This window comes from Choristoneura fumiferana, chromosome 14, assembly GCF_025370935.1.
Source record: "Choristoneura fumiferana chromosome 14, NRCan_CFum_1, whole genome shotgun sequence".
Classification (NCBI taxonomy): Eukaryota; Metazoa; Arthropoda; class Insecta; order Lepidoptera; family Tortricidae; genus Choristoneura; species Choristoneura fumiferana.
The window spans coordinates 10,922,735-10,933,218 of record NC_133485.1 but is presented as its reverse complement, the minus strand read 5'-3'; the positions used below and the strand labels follow the sequence as shown (position 1 = coordinate 10,933,218).

Sequence of the window (10,484 nt, the reverse complement as noted above, 5' to 3'; positions counted from 1 at the left end):
TTTTATGTACTACAATTAAGTATTTACGTACATACATACTTGATTTTTTCGCAATGGCTACGGGATTCTATATTGGGCGTGTCCGACACGCTCTTAGCGGGTTTTTTAAATGTAACGGTTACCTACTTAATTTTCTGTTGTATCTTTCTCGACAAAGAATGCAGAAGCTGATCGAAATTAAGTAATAAGTATTTTAATGTGACAAATGTTGTTACAAATTACCTACTTATTTATTCGGTTATGTGTATAAAATACCTAATTTCTGATGCACATTTCACAAAAGAAATAAATACCTAGGGATTAAAATTTAATAGTAAAACAAGGATTGGCAACCCATTAAAAAAATATCCCGAACTACAACGAAACAAGGTATTTTTAATAGATCGCATCTGCAACCGGACACTGCTTAGTGGACGATAACATTCCACCACAATGGCTACTGACTACATAAATCTCTTTCCAGAAAATTTACAATTATTTTAGGACAGTTTTTTTTTTAAGTTCGATCATTGATCGTCCACCCTCGCATTACGAGCTCCATTGTATGTAAAAAGAGTATTTTTTTCTGGTCATTTTAGGGGCTATTGTAAAAAGATGTGTCCCTAAGGCCCCCCTTTCTGCTTAATGGCGCACAGCTGAAGAGTAGTTTTTGTACTTTTTGAATGATTCTTGTTGTTTAAGGAAGAACTTATAAATCAGATAAGAATGTAGGTTACGAACATTAGGTACGCAATGTAAATAATAACTTATTTCATTAGTTGACTCTTAAACTTAACAGTGCATAGTGGCATTTTCTTACACTGTGACAGTGGTGTTGTTTATACATATATCCTCCTCATGATATTTGACAGTGCACGTTTCCGTTGTAATCACATGCAGAATTGCTAAATTTAGCTCACAGGAAAACCGCAGTTCTGTTGGGATACGAATAAAACAAGGACCTAATTTGAAAAAATTGTTTACTTACAAGTTAAATTATTTGAACAGTTAAAATTATATCAAAGGGAATATGTAAATCGTTACCTACATGATATAACTTTACCCACATCAGTTCAGAATCCTATACTTTTGCATGCACTAGAAGCTAAGTATTTATACAATACCGTATATGTATTATATTTAATCATAACGAAGTTTTAAATAGCTACATAATTCATTATTATAAAATTCAATTTAATTGTATTTTATTAAGTTGTACTTCCGACTCAATGCTATGCGGTTTCATACATTTGAAGACTCGTTTATATAATTGCCCTGTTTTTAGTAGCTTTGCGTAGGGCTTAAAATGAGTGTAGGTATAATTTTATCATGAAATCTCTTCGTGATCATCGCAATCGTATAATTTGTTATCATGAACACAAATCGACGAAGCTTTTGTTAAATCATCACGGTTAGCGGCAGGCCTCTTATTGGTTAATGTTACTGATGCGGGTGTTTATTATAATTATAAATAGTTGTTGCCTGCAACTGTACCTGCACTTAGCGGGAAATTTGTACTTTTAGAAAGTATAATCTTGTTAATGAATGAAGGTTCTTTTAAATCAGTTCAATAGTTACAAACGAACATAAAATAAATGAAGGTTTTCTCTTTGTTCTATTAATAACATGACAAGGACATGCCCACATGCCCATAGTCTAAAAACCGTTGGAAAGGAACAGTTTTAAAGCCAAAGTAGAAAGACAAATAGTTATGCTACTGTCTGTAGTATTCTTTGTCAGTCAAGGTTTAACTCAACATAGTAAAAATATGTCAAAATTTAAATAAATCGGTAAAAATTGACTTTATCGATGTGGTATATCCATGAAGGTAACTGAGGCAAAGGATAGTTAAAAACGCGCCTAACGTTGCCCTTGAATGCAGCCAATATAACTTACTCATTAATTGGTTACGTTCATCTCATATAACTTACACACCTAGTTTCTCTAAAATAATTATTATTTTGCATATTTTCTCTTAAACTTAAAAGAAAGAAAGAACCTGAAGTCACAGTCATTTTTTTTCAATTGAATAATTTACTAATAAATTGATATATTTTTGGTTTTCCTCAGGAAATTACAAATTAAAATAAATAAAAAATTAAATCATTAATCTGCATTTATTTACTTTAAACTGCATTTTATTGCTTTGCATATTAGGAGATTGCCTTTTTGACGCCACTTCTCTCCTATAAATGTAGCTTTTACTTCACTGTTAATAATAATAATAAATTTGTAAATATATGTATTTTTAAGAGGTAGACTTTGTGTATATTTAGCAGTGGCGAAGCGTCCACATATTCCCACCCGCTTGCGCAATATTTACAAAATATGTATGTAGAACAACAAGATATACAGATTGTATGAAAGATGCAAATGATCTATGCTTCGGCTTTACCACGGTAATATCTTCTTTTTTTTATTCGACTGGATTGCAAACGAGCAAGTGGGTCTCCTGATGGTAAGAGATCACCACTTCCCATAGACATCTGCAACATTTCTGAAAATTTAATTGACTTTCATATTTAATAATAGCATAAAGTGTCCTTCAGATAATTTCTGTTCAGTTGAGAGACACTCAATTGAAGAACTTTCATATATTTTATTACATTCTCAGTGTGTTTTGTGTTCATAGCATTTTATTTTAACCTTTTAGTAGACAATTGTTTAAACAGTTTTTTTTCTAAGACAAAGTTACATCAAAATTACATTGCACTTTACTTCCTTTTCCAAATAGTTGAGTAATAATAGTAATAAATAACATGACTGAACAAATCTAAGACTGAATTCTCATTAGTGGTACATAGTGTAAAAATTTGCAGTATAGAAGCTCAGTATAAATTTTCAACTGAGTCATAAGAACCTTGCTTTGTCTGAATCACATACTTGTTAACAATAAGACATCATAATCTCAAAGTACATAAAGTGTTGCATTGATTAATAGTACAGAAGCGCACCATAGTTTTCATTGAGTTTAATAACTTTTGTCGAAGTGTTTCATTTTATTAACTTTTATTTAGTACATGAGCTTTATAGCTATTGTAGTACAGAAGCACACTGCAGTTTGTACCAAGTTACATAAATTTTGTTGGAACAATTTTCTTTAGTAATTAATATTGTTTTTATAATAATAAGTGTTGCTGTAGTAAGTTCATAGTACAGAATCTCGCCATACTTTTCTGGAGTGTAACAACTTTTGGTTTTGATACTTATGTGCATATTTATTTATTGTTGTGTATTGTGGTACAGCATCTCACTGTGATTTTATTAAGTCACAAGAATTTATTTTAATTTTGAATGGTTGACATTAATGGTTAAGCCATAGAATTTAGGAACATTTATTGTGAGTTTTACCACCATTTTTGTTCGCGTTTAACTTTTAATTTTTCAAAATGGTAGGAACGCGTAACAATCCGAATGTTGAGGATGACCCTGCTCAGGTGCCGGAAGAGGCACTGAATAAACCAAAAATAAATATTAAACAAGAGGTAGAGTCACCTATTCCTACAAATATTGTGTGCTCGGGTGATAGAGATTTATCCAAATGGAAAGTCAGATTTAATGGTACTGGTGATCCTAGGTCGTTCCTGGAGAACATTGAGGAGCTGCAGGCTGCCTTTTGTGTTTCGGATGAGAAGCTTTTCCAGTCTGCATCATTGTTGTTTGTAGACAAGGGTTTAATTTGGTTGAGAGGTGTTCGGTCACAGGTCACATCTTGGACGGAGCTCAAGGATTTGTTATTAGAGGAGTTCGACTCTGTTGATTTTGACTATAGGTTGAAAGGGGAGATTCGGGCCCGCACTCAAGGTGCCGATGAACCTGTACATATTTACATTGCTGTCATGTCCTGCCTTTTCAGCAGGCTGCGGGTGCCTTTAGGTGAAGAAGAAAAACTGGAGATTCTTTTGCACAACATTAGGCCGAGCCTTGGTCAACAGTTAGCATTGGTTGAAGTTCGGTCTGTGGCAGAGCTTAAGGCGAAATGTAGGTTGTTAGAGTCAGCTAAGCAGCGAGCCAATTTATTTACTGAGCCTCCAAAACTTACATTGAGTCCAGAGTATTCTTACAGTGGAAAGTCAAAGCCAGCAGTAGCGGCCGTTGTTCAACAACCAGTTCCAGTGAAGAAGGCACCGGTGCAAAAACCTGTTTGTTACAAATGTGGAAAGACTGATCATTCTTTTAGGAAGTGTAGGGCAACACCTACTTCTGTTAAATGTTTCAAGTGTGGGGAACAAGGTTTCACAGTTCTAAATTGTCCTAAGTGTGTAAATTCAAAAAACTAGTTTCTAACCGAAGCAAATGTAACGGTGATCAGTTAAGTTCAGTTGCTAAGTTTTACAGTTTTAAATCTATTGCTTCGGTTTTATTCTCACCTGATCCTAATGACATTAGACCACATTTAAATATTTTTATTAACAATTTTGAAGTGTGTGGACTATTAGATTCTGGTGCTTGTATTTCCATTTTGGGGAATAATTCTCACCTTCAATTAATTAAATTTGGCTTTGACTGGCATGAAACATCTCACACATCATGTAGTGTTGCGAATGGGGTAAATTGTAAAACAATTGGGTACATGTTTGTCCCAGTTACCTTTAATAATATAACCAAGGTTATAAAGTTTCATCTCATTCCAACTATAGTTTCAAATATCATTTTGGGTTGCGACTTTTGGAAGGAATTTAACTTAGCACCTGAAATTTTTGATAAAATTAACTATAGATACCCCTCTGATTCCTTGTTTTCTTTGAATGCCATTAATTCTGACCAGATACACACTTTACAAGGTTTTGACGATTTAGGTTCGGAGAAGAAGGAGTTAGCTGAGTCTATTATAAATAAATTTCATGACATTTCTTTTGAAAGTAAAGGTCTGGGTAGGACGCATTTAACACAACATTTTATTGATACGGGAGAGGCAGCTCCCCTGCGTACGAGGCAGTACCCTTTGTCACCAGAGAAGAAGATCGCTTTGAACGCAGAGTTGGACCGGATGCTGGAGCTAGACGTAGTCACGCCTAGCGAAGGTGCTTGGAACAACCCTGCTCTCCTAGTACAGAAGGCAAATGGTGACTGGAGGTTTTGCTTAGACTGTCGAAAACTGAATGCAGTAACAAAGGGTGATGCTTATAACATGCCTTACATTCCCGAGATTTTAGATAGCTTGAAAGAAGCTCGGTATTTATCCTCAATCGATTTGAGTTCCAGCTTTTGGCAAATTCCTTTACATCCAGATTCACAGGAGAAAACAAGTTTTACAGTTCCAGGTCGTGGTCTTTTTAAGTTTAAGGTTATGCCTTTTGGTCTTTGTGGAGCTCCAGCCAGACAACAAAGATTGATGGATGCTTTAGTTGGTTACAATTTTTGCAGCGACATTGAAAATGGCAGGGTATTTTGTTATGTAGATGACATCATCATTGTTAGCTCAGATTTTGATACACATTTACTTCTTTTAAACAGGGTTTTGGAGAAATTGCGGTCCGCTAATTTAACAATAAATTTTAAAAAGTCCAATTTTTTTAGGAGTTCCCTGAAATATTTAGGATATGTGATTGACGAGTTTGGTCTTCGGACAGATCCTGAAAAGGTGGCTGCTATTTTAAATTTTCCAACTCCAGGATCTGCGAAGGATGTCAAGGTTTTCTTAGGAACTTGTTCCTGGTATCGGCGGTTTATCCGAAATTTCTCCACAGTTGCTGCCCCTTTAAACAGATTAACTAGCAAAGGAAAGAAGGCTCCTCCGTTCACCTGGAGTGAGGAAGCAGAAACTGCATTTAATACCCTGAAGAACTTACTTGTGTCTGCTCCTATTTTAGCTGTCCCGGATTTTACTAAACCATTTTCAGTACACTGCGACGCTTCTGCTTATGGTATAGGTGGAATGCTGTCCCAAAACATCAATGGTATTGATCACCCTGTTGCCTACGTGAGTCGCGCGTTGTCTAAGAGTGAACAGAACTACAGTGCAACAGAGAGAGAAGCCCTTGCTGTCATCTTTGTCGTTGAAAAATTTCAGGCATATCTCGGTTCACGTCCATTCAAGGTGATTACAGATCATGCAGCCTTGAAGTGGTTCATGAATTTGGAGAATCCCACAGGCCGATTGGCAAGGTGGGGGTGTAGGCTCTCTCAATTTAATTTCGAGATCGAACATAGGCGAGGCACTGACAACGTCGTTCCAGATGCTCTTTCGAGACTTTTGAAAGTTGATGCCATTAATGTTTCTCCGTCGGACGCAGTTGCAGATCCTTGGTATGACAGAGTTCTAAAGGGTTGTATTGACTTTCCTGCAAATTTTCCAAATTTTTCCGTTAAGGATGCGAAGTTGTACAGATATTGTAAAAGTAAATACAACCTTTTGAACGAGTTTGACTGGAAGGAGGTAGTTAGGAAGGGAGATAGGCAGGCTATTTTAAAAGAGAACCACTGTGACCCTACCGCAGCACATTTTGGCGTTTTTAAAACCCATAGGAGATTGTGTCTTCGTTACTTTTGGCCGGGGATGCACAAAGACGTTGTCGAGTTTGTTAAGTCCTGTGACAGCTGTGCAGCTTACAAGCACTCCACTAAAGGCACAGCTGGTTTGATGGGTCAGCCCAAAGTTTGCCATAGGCCTTTTCAAGTTCTCTCTGTAGATTTAGTTGGTCCTTTGCCTCGCTCAAATTCCGGATTCACATTTTTGTTGGTTGTTACCTGTTGTTTCTCTAAATACACATTTTTGTTCCCACTTCGGCGTGCTACCAGTGCGTTAGTAGCTAGACATTTTGAAAACAATATCATTCTGGTTCATGGGGTTCCAGAAACCGTAATTGCAGATAACGGTGTGCAGTTTACGGGATCTGAATTCCGAGCCATGATTCAACGCTATAATATTCCTAACTTGCACTACACGCCACGCTACACGCCGCAAGTTAATTTGGTAGAGAGATTTAATAAAACAGTCATGGTAGCAGTTTCATCCTATGTAAAGGATAACCATAGATCCTGGGACCAAAATCTCTGCAAAATTCAATTTGCCATAAATAGTGCCATTAATGAAAGTACTAATTTTTCACCATTTTTCTTAGTTCATGCCAGAGAGCCAGTAATTAATGGTAAATTTTACAGAGATTCCGACAAGGCTTATGAACCTGGTATGCCACGAGAAGAGTATGCGGGAGAATTTGGTCACATGGCTAACATTTTCGAAGAGGTGAGAGGACATTTGTTAAAGGCTCACGCTACCAATTCCAAGTATTATAACTTGAGGAGGCGGCCAGCCAAGTTTAAAGAGGGAGATTTTGTTTGGAAGCGTACTTTTGTGCAAAGCGACGCCAGTAAATTTAAAATGGCGAAGCTGGCACCTAAATACGAAAAGTGCAGGGTAAAGAAGGTACTCTCACCCTTGGTGTACGAGTTAGAACGACTTGATGGTCAGGGTATAGGTACCTGGCACATCAAGGATTTTAAAACTTAGTTCTAACTCGGGTTTTGGTCGTTAAGTTGTTTAGTTTTGGGGTGTTGAGTAGGTTGGGTTGTTGAGAAAATTTTGGGGTGTTGAGTAAAATCGGTCGTGAGTAGAGTTTGGGTTGTTGCGGTGATGTAGATATGTCAGTGGTTATTTTCAAAGTGTCAACACAGGTTATGTAGTTGTACACCGAAAGGTTGCTAGGAAATGATGAACAAGTTTATTGATTCATTATTGGTAAGATTGCTGTTGTATGTGTGTATATGTATAAGAGAGTATGAAAGGAAGCTTGTATGCATGATGTATGTTAGGAGATTTTTAGCTGAGAAGAGTATGACTGTGAAGAAAATAACAAGATAACGATGACTGCCTACTCACTGTTGTTGAATTGAATATAATTTTGTAACTAATAGGAATTCAATTTATCTTTTCTTGGCCAGTAATTTTGTGGCAAAGTTTCGGGATTGGATGTTTCCATTTTGAACAATTTATGGCTGAGTTGGTTGCTAGGTCTTTAAGTTAACATTTTGGGAAACTTAAGACTGTTTAGCTATTGGAAATTTTAGGTGGTGATTTTGGAACCTTGACGGATATTTTGAAAGTTAGGTAGAGGATTTATTTAGTATTGTGGTGGATGTTATGGAAGTGTTAAGTGGAGGTTTTGAGTTTTTGGTGGTTAGTTGGAAGATTTGTAGCTGGATGTTTGTAAGTTTTTCTTACGGCTATTATTTGAGAGTTTTTTTTCGTAGTCTGGAGATTTTGCTGTTTGGAAGTTGAGTGGTTGTTGGAAAGTTTCTGGTTAGTGTAGATAGGTGGATTGGTTTGGTTGGATACTGTTTAGTGTTTTTTTTCATGGTTGGTTTTATAACATCTTCGCCCGGACTGGCAGACATTGGTTGCAAGTGATGTGTCCTGGCTTGCTGGAATTTTTTGGAATGGATAGTTACTGGAATGGAAAGGTTTAGATTTAGTTAGGAATATTCCTATATTTTACTAGGAATTTTCTGTTAAGTTTGTTAAATTTTATTTAACGGTAGAAATTCCGTCCTGATTTTGTTTGGTTTCTGTTGTTTTCCCAGGTGATCGGAGTAGGTTACCTGTTATCTTAGATTAGAGATAAGATTTGGGTAAATATTTTAGACTTGTTCTAGGAGTAAGTCGCTGGGACAGCGACAGGTTCACATCTATGTGAACCTTTCCCTTGGAGAGGGGGTATTGTAACGTTGCGTTTTCGCATTTAAAATTTAAATTTCGCGGCACTATGACAAGTGTCATATTTCAAACTTTCGCGCGCTTCGTCTTAACATTTTGTGGTTCCCGTGACGTGAATTGGTGAGCCACTTATTGTCCTTCGTCCTTAAATCATTTCAAGTGTAGCCAGTAAATAAAACATATTTTCCATTGGTAGTTTATGGTCTGTCAGACCGAACACTTTATTCACCCAAGTTTTGCGTTTCCCTTTCTTAAATATCGTTTCAGGTTTAGAAAAAATAATCCTAGACTCCATTTCACATATTTTATATTCTAAAAAGAACATTTCTTAAATTTTGTACGTTGGCCAAAATGGTAAGATTCCGGGTTGACTGACAGAGCTGTCACGAAATGCTCTGGCAACACTCGTTTTTTTCGATTTGCGAGCCGAAGCGACGCGGACGCAAGAACACATTTTCCATTTTTTCTATAAAGACTGTCTTTTCTCATTTCCACTTTTTCAAGTTAAATCTTATTTAATGTCGACAACAAACCCATAAATCGGCGATGGAAGATCGACGGGTTGGCGGGTCCAGCACATACATTTTTTTATGCACGATTTCCACGTGTTTGCGGTAAGTGTTTTCGCCTTGCTTTCCTATGTTTTTCCTTCTTCCAAATAATTTTATAAATACGGTGTGGGCACGCCCTTCATGTTCCACCTTTTCCGTTCTGTCTCTAAGACTTTTGTTTTCCTTCGCTTACAGGCTGGAGGGGATTTTACTGATGTTTTACTGAGGTTTTAACTGAAATTTAACTGCAAGATTTAACAGTATTTTAACTGGATCTAACCGGAATTCTCGGGTTTTCTTCCTCGGGGTTTTATCCCGCATCCCTTCATCTCAACATCATCATTCTTCATGAGAAGAAGACAGACGCATGATCCAAGCATGAAGGCAAACGCTTAGCTCCGGGGCATCACATCGTGGCGGCAGTGGCAGAACAACGAGGCTCCCGAGATCACCGCCGGAGGAAACCGGAGGGAGTACCCGGTGTGGGGCCACGCCCTGTCCCATGAGGTGGGCCCAAATGTTTATTTTCTCTTGAGATGAAAATTTAAATTAGTCGTAATTTTACACAAATGGTGGTATAACGTTATTAGGGAATCTGATTACACATAACATTTAAGTTAGTTTAACTTCCTACCTGTAGCGAGAACCGACCCTGATGTAAACTATAGTTTAAATGCTCGGCTTTTGAATATCACAACTTCGGTGTATGTGTGCCTCTGACGATTCCAGAAAAATAAATCTGAAATATTTACCCAGGTCTGATTTTTTATTTATTTTTCCCAATTTTCCTGATAATACAATTTTCCACAGATTTTCTTCCTTTTCACATTTTCTTTGTGACCCCACTAATTTACCCCGTTTTCAGTGAGGTTGCAATTTCATTCCGAGCTTGACAGCGTTTGCTTGCGGATGTTCGAATGGTAATAGTAGATTATTGTCGTGGCCTGGAAGTAGGCAATTGCTGGTGAGTATGAGTATTAAACGGACGAGCTTGCGAGACCGTACTCGTCTACCCTCATCCTTCCTCCTCCTTGCGAGTCGACTGAGCGCACTCTTAATACCATTGGCCTCAAATTTGTACGTTATGTCTTATTTTTTTAGACCATCTATGGCAGTGAAATACCTACCTCATAAATTACCTAACTTTTTACTTCATTTGTCTAATCGAGCTATGAATATTTGAGTTTTTATAACCATTTTATAAAATAGCCCCAAAATTTCCTAAAGTAAGGTTTACGGTAGGTCTGTCTGTGCACAAAACACTTTCGCTGTCTGCACACCAGAAACGGACTCTGGAC

At 37.1% G+C, this 10,484-nt stretch overlaps 1 long non-coding RNA gene across 1 annotated transcript; it reads left to right on the top strand.

Annotated features, from left to right (window-relative positions):
• The first annotated feature begins 2,479 nt into the window (after positions 1-2,479).
• On the top strand, positions 2,480-9,941 carry LOC141435122 (uncharacterized). Its single transcript, XR_012452117.1, has 2 exons — positions 2,480-9,249; positions 9,382-9,941. It is a non-coding gene; the product is annotated as an uncharacterized lncRNA (long non-coding RNA).
• Positions 9,942-10,484: the final 543 nt, after the last annotated feature.